General features: G+C 36.6%; 1 protein-coding gene across 3 annotated transcripts in view; it reads right to left on the reverse strand.

Moving 5' to 3' along the window:
• Foxo3 (forkhead box O3) overlaps positions 1 to 12,210 on the reverse strand; it is a 122,196-nt gene that overhangs the window by 61,279 nt on the left and 48,707 nt on the right. The window lies entirely within an intron of this gene.

The raw sequence follows: 12,210 nt of genomic DNA on the forward strand, positions 1-12,210 counted from the left end.
CACTTTAGCAAGACCTTAAGCACCTTAGTGAGATCCTGTCTCCAAATAAAAAGTAAAAAGATCTGGGGATGTGGCTTAGTGGCCAAGTGCCTCTGGGTTCAATCCGTAGTAGCCCCCACCAAATCTTCAATAAATTGGGCACAGTAGCACATACCTATAATCCCAGCAGCTTGGCAGACTGAGGCAGGAGGATTCCAAGTTGGAGGCCAATCTGAGCAGCTTAGTGAGACCCTATCTCAAACTTAAAAAATAAATAAATAAATATTTTTAAAGGACAGAGGATGTAGTCAGTGGCAAAGCACTCCTGGTTCAATCCCCAGTGGCCACCTCCCTTAAAAAATTGCAAACTGAGTCACTTAGTCTATACCTACTGCTGTTGCTATAAACAAATAAGGCATACTGATCCCATGAAATCAGTAGAAACTCAAGTGTAGGATATCACAGCAATGGGAAGAGAGAGTCTAAGAAGAACTCTTGCTGCCTCTTTCCCTCCAGGAGTAGAAAGGCTCCCCTTGGTATCTGTGGTAATGGGTGAAAAAGGAATAGGGGTAATAAGAGGGAGGGGAAGAAAGCACAGATGTTTAAAAAAAGAAAAAAAAAGTGTTGATGGGGGGAATTTAATCAAATCCTCTCCTGAGGCAGGGACTCCATCCTCTGCCCTCCTTCCCTCCCCTCCTCCTCTCCTAGCTGACTCAGCTACAAAGTTTCCTCCCTCCCTAACTCTTCTGCTTGCAGAGAGAAAATGAAGGCAAGCCGCCCTGACCTCTCCTCAAAGTTTTAAAGGCCCTGGCTTCTTTCTTTCCAGCCGTCCTCAGCTGCACCAGGCCCTCCCACCCCTGATGCCACATGGACAGGACTGCATTAGGCCGAGGCCAAATTCTGGAGAACTCTTTCTAGTGCATCCTAGCCACTGCCTACCTGGCAAGCACTGAAGGGGCCTGGCTTCAGGGGAGCTGAAGCCCCCTCACCCCTGACTTTCTCCCCCACACACCTGTGATATGGTCTATCTGCATCCCCGTCAGGCCTGACGCAAGGTCATCAGTCTTGGCACTACTGGCATTGTGAGCCACCTAATTCTATTGTTGGGTTGTCCAGAGCACTGTAGGTTGTTTAGCAATATCCCTGGGCTCTACCCACTAAATTCTAGTAGCACCACCCCGTACCCCCAGTATGACATTCAAAATGTCTAAATGTCCTCTGGAGACAAAACTGCAAACCCCTCTTCCCATCATCACTTCTGATTATATTCTCTTTGTAAGTTCCCGTATTCTTAGAGGGAGGAGGACATAATAAAACCTAGAGGCTCAGCCTGGGGCAGTGCTGAGACAGGGCCAAGAATGGAGACCACTGCAGTAAGAAACACGGTACAAGAGGAACAACTGACTCCCTTTTGCAGCGTGGACTTGACAGTATTTCTGCCCCTACTTACAAAGGAGCAGAACTAAATTCATGGCCTGTCTCATCTGAAGACTACAGAGTGGACACTTTGAAAAGCTAACAGAACCTCTGAGAAGTCAAACTGCACCACACATTCATAACCAAAGGGTCACACTGGAGCTGACCAATGAAATGAAGCTAAAAACTATAGTGCTGCTGCTGAGAAAGGTCTCTGGAGCTACTCACAAAGCACCCTGGCATCCCAAGTAGAAAAGCAGAAGCAGGAGCAGATGAAAGCCAAGCTCACCATGTCTTGTGAGCATTGATACAGGAAGAGTAAGATTTTGCTGGTAGCCTCAGAGGAACTCAGGACCATGCTTAAAAAGCAACCAACAATTAATTATTCTAGGACAGCTGAACGATACACACAAGGTGAAGGCACCCCTGACCTCAAGTCACTGACAACCAAGTTGGACAGATAAAAGATTAATCATATATTCAACATCTTTATTACCACCTAATAGTAGCAGCTGGAGTTTTATGGGAAGCTCATAATAAGCCAAGCTCTATGCCTTGTACTTTATAGCCATTCTCTTCTTTTAATCCTTAAAGCAAACCTATAATAAGAGGGTAGTACTATCCCATTCTATATAAGAGAAAAAAGGGGGGACCATGAGGTTCAAGGAGACTCTAAAGGACTTATCCAAGGTCACACAGCTGATAAATGGTGGAGCTGGGGTTCAAATACGGATTTCTTTAATTGCATGCTCTCATCTATAAGCACCATGTGACAGTGCACTGGAGACCTCCACGCTGCAAGAGTATGTGCCAAGGGCCAAATGTGAGGCCCCAGACTGCTAGGATCTCAAAGCAAAACTAAAAACTAGGATTGGCAAAGAAGAAAAAGTGCTTCCAAGGCAAAAACTTCAATAAAAATTAGCTCTGTGTCTCATACTGTTTAACCAGCTACTACCCACAAGGGAAATCAAAGTCTATCCTTAAAAGGATTCAGGGTTGGAGCAAAGGGGGTGCTGCAGCCGACACCGATGAAGGCCAGTAAATACAGCTAATAGGGTTAAATAGGTTACTTTCTGGGGTATTTACAACAGTTACTATTATGGTATTATGTAAAAATGTGGATGTGTAACCGATGTAATTCTGCAATATTTGTAATGTTTTGAATAACCAATAAAAAAAAACCAAAAAATTAAAAAATAAAAATAAAAGGAAAAAAAAAAAAGTTTTAGCTGGCTCATCACAACAAGCCTACCACTCCAGAGATCCAGGTACCGTCTCTGGAAGTCACAGACTTTCCTAGCACCATGTGCTAGGAAAACCCCGTAGAGTGCAATCTTCTACATTCCATTTTCAGAGCACTTAAAAAGACTTTCATGCTTTACACAAGGTCAGGGCAACATGAACCCCTGATTTATACATGGTTTTGGATTTCCCCCTTTCAGGCATTTTTATACTGATTCCAAAGTAGGAAGAAAATTTAGGGCTAAAGGAAAACTGACCAATGGGATGAAAGATTCAATCCAAGAATTTGTCACTGCAATAGGTAAGGTACATCGGGCCCTAGACCCACAATGAGTTCTTCCTTCCGGATGCTGCTTTGTGAGCGGTATTTTGAACTGTGTCTTGTGGCCCTGAAGAATGACTAAGGAGGTCCCTGGTTTGGTTTTGATGACATTTGATGCCACTGCGACTTGCAGGAGAAGGCAGCTGGCTTATTCACATGAGCAAGAGCCTCCTCAAGTCACCACGATGACTACAGCTTGGATGAACTGCTGTTCCACATGAGCAACTCCTAGGTTTTTGGGCAGAGCAAGGGCATACAAGCCTGGTTTCCAAATGCTTCACGGAGATTACATTGGTTTGGTGATTCACCAGGGCACAGGATGTGCCCAATTATATATTCTATTTTTTTCCAATCTTATTTCATAAGCCCCAATTTCACCAGAACATAGATTCTCTATCCAAATAAAATTATCCAACTTGAGCAATTAAAATACTAGTTAGCCTCAACATTCTCTTTGGAACGGAAAGTATAAGTAGCATGTGATTTTAGTAAACACTTTAATATTTTTGGTTGTACCACTCACACATTAAGAAGTGCCAACATTTGGGAAACTGTGGCAGCACCAAGGATTGAGGGTCAGCAAAAAAATACTGTTCAACAAAGACACCAGAACAGACCCTGAATCAAATCAAATAAATTGTATTAAGTAAAAATACTTACAATGTTAATTTTGTTCTCCCCAACCCCCACCCTAGATTAAAAACTTCAAGTTGAAATCTTTTAGTAATACTGCCAACAGCAGCTGCTATTGACTGAGACAGAAAAATAAAATTGCTATTACTATAAACAAATTATTAGCTCTTTCCAAGATAAATAATGACTTGATGTTCTCATCCTCAGACTCACAAGCATGGCTTCATAACAAACAATCCCAGCTCCACCAGAAAAACACCATGATTCCAAATGTACTCGCTGTGCACAGCCTCACCTCTGTGCGAGAAATAAGGCCCTATCTGCAAAAAAGCAGGTAACTAGTTTTTAGGAGAAACTTCTGCATCCCACATGGCATAAATTGATGCCATGTACCACCACATATTTTCCTACTGAAGAAAATTTTTTCCCTTCTATTGGAAAGGATGAAAAAATAAAATATACTATTAAAATGTTGAGAGAAAATATCCCCCACATGAAAATAAGTCAAAACCATACTAAGATCTCCAGGATAGGAATTAACTATTGATCTTATGTACTTCTAGTTCCTGGATATAAGCATGGTCTTTTGTTCTGATCCCAAAACTACAACAAGAGGATTTATTAACCTAAAGATCTAACAGAGGACCCTGTTAGAACTGGTTTGGGGCATGAACCATGCTCTCGGCCAAGGAATGTTATCTAACTATTCTGCAGAGACTGATCTGTGGAGATTCCCTCTGTCTCCATGCAAGCTGGGCCCTACCCTGTGAATCAAATCTAGAAGGCTGCCAGGCAGAGTTAGGAAATGAGGCCTCAAAGAGGCGGTGCCTGTCTCAGCCAGCAAGCACAGAAGACCCATTTGTCAGGTTTTGCAACCGAGCTTAAGTGCGATTTAGGAGTAAGACATGCCAAATTAAAACTCTTAAGGACCATTAATCACACCCTCCCAACTTTGGATACAGCAATACCATATATGCTTGCGCAGGTCTGGTCTTATCTTCATCAGGATACTAGCGTCCTACTGCAACAGTCTATAGGAAGAAGCGCTCAAAAGTGGGGCAAGTCTGGTGCAGCCCATTCGTTATTTTTAGTAATTAAAAAAAATACGGATATGACCAAAGCTTTGTTATTCTTGGACACAAATAAACAGATGGCCAGTGAAGAAATAAGATACCCTTTACATCTGAGAACACACTACATTCCCCTTTCAGCTTCTGAATGTCAATGTTTAGGAGATGAATCCAAGAATCCAACCTTGTAATCAGAATAGGAAAACTATTTTAATTTCATTTGTTTGGCATATTCCAACCACCGAGAAGCAGGCATAAGGAGAAGTAAGTCATGCCTAGCAGGGCCCCCAGCACTCAGTGGGTATTGACTCAGTAAATACAGTGTGGATGATGACTGAAAGAGTGCGAAGGGGCAATTATTCAAATAACCACCAGCATGAAAATTCAGGCGCTGTCTCTTCAGATCCCAAGTGCTCCAAGTTAGAAAGTAAAGATGACCATGACTGTGGTATATAGGAGGAATGCTTTCCACTTGGCCCACGGCTACAGGAACTTTTTTTTTTTCCTTTTATAACAGGCTCTGTTTTAAACAGTTAATATATTACATAATTCACGGATGTGTATATACACACACACACTGTATGAAATGTAGTATTTGTGTATATTGTGTGTGTGTGTGTGTGTTATACAGATTATAGCCACGGCATCCCATTTATCATGGATTCCATCTATGACACAGTAACAACTAGAAAAATCAGACAAAATACCCAAAACAATTGTTTTCAGATGCTGGACAACAGACAGCACAGAACTTAATTACTAGAACAGGTGAAATAAATGAGGCAAGCCCTTTATTTACCTGAACTTATGGCCAGAAGGCAACAGGGAAGGGGGATTCTAGAGCATATCAGACTGCTCTGCACATGTTTGAGAGAAAACCTCTTAAAAGTTGGGGACACAAGCACCAGAAGGCAGCTGGCCTGAGAAGACCCAGAGACTAGGAATAATTCATGTTTCACCAGCAAAAGCAAATCATTCATAAATATATGTGGCATAAAGTAAAGTCCTCAGAAGAATATTGCTTTAGGATTGGAGTTAAATCATCCCTAGACTAATAAACCCCCTTAACAAAGTTTACAAAACTAGCTTCAAAGAGATACAACTGATTTCAAATAATTCAATTGCACGTGGAAACAAAGTCTAGGGCCTTTTCAAAAAGAAAACAAGCCAGGCACAGTGGTTCACATCTGTAATCTCAGCAACTCAGGAGGCTGAGGCAAGAAGAGTATAAATTCAAGGCCAGCCTCAGCAACTTAGCAAGACCCTGTTTCAAAATAAAAAAATAATAATAATAAATAAAAAGGACTGGGAATGTAACTTAGTAGTAAAGCATACTTGGGTTCAATCCCCAGTGCCAAAAACAAAAGCTACAACAACAAAGCATAACACTTGATGAGGTAAAATTCACCATTTCCCGTATCCAAGCAAAAATCACCAAGCATTCAAAGGATCTGAAAAATATCTCTCCCCTAAGCAGGAGAGAAATTCATCAATAGAAACAGACCAGAAATGATAAGACAAGATGACCCAGATCACCAGAAAAGGCATTAAATAAACTATGATTCTTAAAAAAAAAAAAAAAAGGTAGTACTTTAAAAAGTTAAACAGTTATCATACAACCCACAAAAGCATCCACAAAAAAACTTGTAACAAATGTTCACAGTAGCATCATCCCTGATAGTCAAAAACGGCAACAACTCCAATGTCCAGCAACTGATAAATAAAATGTTGCACACCCATACAAGGGGATATTATTGAGCAATAAAATGGAATGAAGTGTTGATAAATGCAGCCACATGGATAAACCCTGATAGCATAATATTAAATGAAAGAAAACAGTCATAAAAGATCACCCCACGTAGGATTCCACTGATATGAAATATCCAAAATAGTCTCTATGAACTGGATATGGGGAGTGACTGCTAATAGGTATAATAGGTATGAGGTTTCTTTGTGGAATGATGAAAATGTTCTAAAATTAGAATGTGGTGATGGTTACATAAATCTATGAATATACCAAAACCAACTTATTTGGTTCACTTTAAAACAGATTTATGGGATAAGAATTATGTCTAAATAAAGCTGTTAAAAAGTTATAATAAACAAACTGCATGTAGTAAGAAGGTAGAACAAAAATAAGCCCCAAAATGGAAGATACAAAACAAACCAATCCAGAGGTACTTCCAATGAAGAAGAATTAGCTATTTAAATTGACAGATGAGATCAAGAGCAGATGAGATACTGCACAAAATCAGTAGACCACAAGCACAGAAAAAGAAAAGAACTAAAAAAAAAAAAAAAAAAAAAAAAAAATTAACAGTATCAGTGAGTTGTGAGGACAGTAAATTTTCTATTGGAGTTGCAAAAGAAAAGAGGAAAAGAACAGAACAAAAATTAAAAAAAAAATAATGGTTAGGGGCTGGGGTTGTGGATCAGTGGTAGAGTGCTCGCCTAGCATGCATGAGGCACTGGGTTCGACCTTCAGCCCCACATAAATGTAAAATAAAGATATTGTGTCCATCTAAAACTAAAAAAAAAAAAAAAAAAAAAAGAAAAAGAAGAAGAAGAAAAAAAAAAGAAAAGAAAGAAAGAAACAATGGTTAAATTATAATTTTTTTTGCTGAAAATTATAAACGTTCAGATTATCATAATCAAAATGAGTGATAAAAGTATGTAAAAGGAGCAAGACAAAAGTCATTAGGAAGATTAACAGGATGAGGGCTAACTTTTTCAGAGACAATTTAAGTCAATGGACGATCATACTTAACTAAAAGGGAAAAAGTTAAAACCTTAAAAATCTATAGCTAGCAAAAGTGTCTTGCAAAAAATGCACATAAAATACTTATTCAGACAAACAAAACTGAGAATTCACTACCAGCAAAATTATCCTGAAGGAAATGATTTTAACAGTTCATCATGCAATGGCCATGGAGGTACATGTCCATAATCCCAGCAACCTGGGAAGCCGAGGCAGGAGGATTGCCAAATTCAAGGCATACCTTGGCAACTCAGTGAGACTCTATCTCAAAATCAAAAAATAAAAAGGGCTTGGGATGTGACTCAATGATAGAGCAACCCTTGGGTGCAATCTCCAGTGCCACATAAAATAAAAAAGTTCATCAAGCAGAGAGAAAATGATACCACATGGACGTTTGAATTTAAACAAAGGTATGAAAAGCTAAGAATGATCAATATATGGATAATATAATTTTTTCTCATTTTTAATCTGTTTGAGATAACTAAGGCAAAAATATCAATATATTTGTCATATATATGTATGTATTTGACAGATATGGGTATATATTGTTCCAAGGATCTCACACTCTGTGTAAAATTATATATTATTTGAAGTTTGACTACAATCAATTAGATGTATAAACTCCTGAGCAGCCATTAAAAAAAAAAAAAAAGGTGTATCTAATAAGCCAAGAGTGGAGATAACATGAATTCATTAAAATAAAACAACTCAAAAGAAGATAGGAAAAGAGTAAAAAGGACACAAAGAATAGATGGGACAAATGGAAAAGCAATATCAAGATGGTAGACTTAAACCCAAGTCTATCACAATTACATACTATGAAATGGCATTTAAAAATAAAACCAAAATCTCTGAATGAAAGGCAGAGATTGTCAGATTGCATTAAATAACAGCAATAAAAACAAAAAGGCCCAATGATTTGCTGTCTGCATGGAACCCACTTTAAATATAAAGACACAGCTGGGTTAAAAGTACAAGGAGGGAAAAGGATCAATAAAAACTGGTGTAGCTATATTAATTACAGCTATATTATCAGATTTCAATGAAGATTATTGCCAGGAATAAAGAGACATTCTATAACAAAAAGTCAATAAATTAAGAGGATATATCAACCTTAAAAGTTTACCTAATAATATTTTTAAAATACATGAAACAGTATACAGTCATTATATCAACTAAAATTTTTTTAAAAATTTGAAATACATGAAGCAAAAACTAACAGAATTGAAGACAAGCAGATAAACCCAAAGTACAGCTCAGAATCCAATACTCCTTTTACAGTACCCAATGGAACATGCAATCAGAAAAAGAATCTGACCAACTTGACATAACTGACATTTATTTATAGACCATACCACCCAAAACAGCAGTAAATGCATTTTTTCAGGTACACACAAAACATTCAACAAGGCAGGCCATATTCTAGGCCACAAAACAAATCTCAATCTATTTTAAAATGCTGAAATAACACAAAAATTGGTTCTCTAACCACAAAAGAATTCAATTGGAAAACAATAATAAAAAGATAGCTGAAAAAATCCTCCAAATACTTGAAAATTAAATAATTCACTCCTAAACAAACCATAGATTAAAGAAAAAAAAATCACACATAAATTAGAAACCATTCTGAAATGAATATGAAAACAAACTTTGCTAAATGTGCTTAAGCAGTTTACAGCAAGAAATTTATGGCTTTTAATATTTATATTAGGAAAGAAGAAAGGTTTAAAATAAATTATCAAAGCTTCTACTTTAAGATACAAAAAAATGAAAAGCAAACTAAACTCACAACATACAGAATAATAAAGAGCAGAAATCAATGGAATTAAGAAATATAAAAGCAGCAGAGGGAAAAAAAATCAATTAAAATTAAATGTTGATTCTTTAAAAGATCAGTAAAACTGTAAGGTACAAGCCAGAGTAATGAGGGGGTGAGGGTAAGAATTAAAACAAATAATCCACATAAGAAATGAAAATTAAATCACTACAGATGTATGTTTCAAAAGGATAATATAGAAATAATATAAATAACTTTATGCCAAAAATTTGACAATTTAGATGATATGGACAGACTGCTTAAAAGACATGATCAAAATTCACTTCAGAAGAAACAGATAAGTCAATGGCACAGTAGCTATTAAGTAAGTTGAATTAGCAGTTAAAGATCTTCTTGTAAAGAAGACTCCAAACTCTGATGTCCTCACTGTTATTGAATTCTATCAAACATTTAAGAAAGCAAGAATACCAATTCTACCAAAAAAGCAGAACTAAAATATTTTACAACTCATTTTATGGGATTACCAAAACCAGACAAAGGTATATTTGATCATACTAAAAGAATAAAAAAGAAAGGTCATATGATATCTCAACAGAGATGGGAAGAACATCTTGCAAAATTCAGTATCTAATCATGATTAAAATTCATAAAAACCACTCCACATATAGGAACAGAGGAAACTTCTTCAACCTGACAAAGGACATATATGAAAAACTTATACCTAACATTGTACTTAATAATGGAAAATGGAATGCTTCCTACTCCCTCTAGACTGGGAACATGGCAAGGATCTCTGCCTGTACCACTGCTATTTGATACTACTAGAGGACCCAGTCAGTGAAATAAGGCAAGAAAAATAAATGTAAGATACATATCATATGAAAGGAAAATGGAAAATACTCCTTATTCAGACATAAACATCTAAAAATCTACAAAAAAGGTATGAAAACGAATAAATTTTTTAAAATGATATGAAATAAAGTCTATATACAAAACCCAATTAATTATATTTCTATATACTGAAAGTGAACAATTGGAAATATACTATTTTTAAAAAACCAATTTTGACAGCATTAAAATATGAAGTTCTCAGGGATAAATTTTTATAAAAGTGTGTCAGAATTATAAGACATAAAACACTGTTGAGAAAAAATTAAAGACAATCAAGGTAGAACAGTATAAGTAATTAAAAAAATGGAAAACTTATATTACATGATCTCAAGATGTACTATAAATTGACAATACTAAAGATGCTATAGTATTTGCATTAAAAGACATGCAGATCAAAAGACAGAACAAAGGACCCAGGAATAGATGAAAGCATTGAAGATATTCTGTAGATAAATGAAGTTTCATACAAAATACTAAGACTAGGGCTGGAGCTGGAGCTCAGTGGTAGAGCACTTGCCTCACATGTCTGAGGCACTGGGTTCAATCTTCAGCACCACATAAAAATAAACAAATATACTGTGTGTATCTACAACTAAAAACTATTTTTTAAATACTAAAATTAGTTCCAAATGGCTCAGAGACTTAGATTTGAAAGCTAAAACTATGTGATTTTAACAAATATACTGAAAAAAAATTTTACTGTGATCACAGATTAGACAAAAAATTCTCAAACACAGCAGAAAAAGCAGAAACTGGACTTGAATCAAAATTTAAAATAAAATTTTAAAAAAGCACTAACAAATAAGCAACTGTTTCACAGGAAACTACATTTGTAAAACTTACTTCTAATTTTAAAAAAACTTGTACTCAGAATACACTAGAAACACCTAAAAGCTTAATAGTATGAACATAAATAACCCAATTTTTTTTAAAAAGAAAAAATTTCAACAGATCTCACCAAAGATGACATAAAAATTACAAATAAGCACACGAAAAGCATTAACAATATTAGTCATTAAGCAAATGCACATTGAAAGTATCTTCAGGTATCTACCACTGCACACTCATGACATTCTACAATAGATAACAGTAAAGAGTAGCAATCCAAAGCATTGGAGAGATGTGGAACAACTTTCGACTCTCGACAGTGCTGGTGGAAATGCAAAACAGTACACCCACCCTGGAAAAGTCTGGCCATTTCTCATAAAGTTAAACATACTGTACCTATGGTCCAGCAATCCTACTCCTAGGTATCTGTCCCCCAAAAAATGAACAAATATATCCCCCAAAAGACTTGATGTGATTATTCATGGAAGCTTTATTCACAGTAGTCAAAAACTAGAAATAACCCAAAAGTCCACCTACGGATGAATGGATAAAATACTGTGGTAGATCTATATAACAGAATATTCATAAAATAGCATTCTTACCCATAAAAAAAAACGAGTCACCGACAAAAGGCATGGATGAGTCTCAAGTGTAACGGGTTAAGTGAAAGATACTACCACAGGCAGCTACACAGACTAGGAATCCATTTAAGGGACATTCAAGCAAGAGGGAAAAAGCACAACAGCAGTTACCAGGGGGTAGGTGGAGGGAGAGGGGACTGACAAAAAAAAAATCAGAAGATATGAAAATGTCTGAAGTGTTTTTGGGTTTGCTGTTGTTGTTTTATAATGGTGGGGAATGAATAGGGCCCCATGTATGCCAGGTCAGCATTCCACGGCTGCCCAACTCCCTCAGCTGTTTAAAATGTTTTACATCCAACTGTGGTGTGATTATACAACCATACACATTTATCAAAATTCAAATTTTATACTTAGAGTAGTAAATTTTGTTTTCAAATTATAACTCAATAAATTTGATTAAATTTTTCCACAGGTAAATTTCTAAATAAATCACCATACCATAGTTTAAAAAGAGAGAAAGGTAGTTTCCTATAAAATTATCCAAATGCCTCAAAAGCAGAGAGTATTATCTCTGAGTCATAAGATGTGTGTGTTGGGGGGAGGGGAACAAAAACAATAAGTACTACAAAATGTGAGGGGGCTACTTCTGTACTGTTTTAAACTCCACTTACAGCTTCAGATTTCACCCAATTTATACGTACTTACAAAGGCCC

The sequence above is a fragment of the Callospermophilus lateralis genome, chromosome 6 (assembly GCF_048772815.1).
Source record: "Callospermophilus lateralis isolate mCalLat2 chromosome 6, mCalLat2.hap1, whole genome shotgun sequence".
NCBI classification, from domain to species: Eukaryota; Metazoa; Chordata; class Mammalia; order Rodentia; family Sciuridae; genus Callospermophilus; species Callospermophilus lateralis.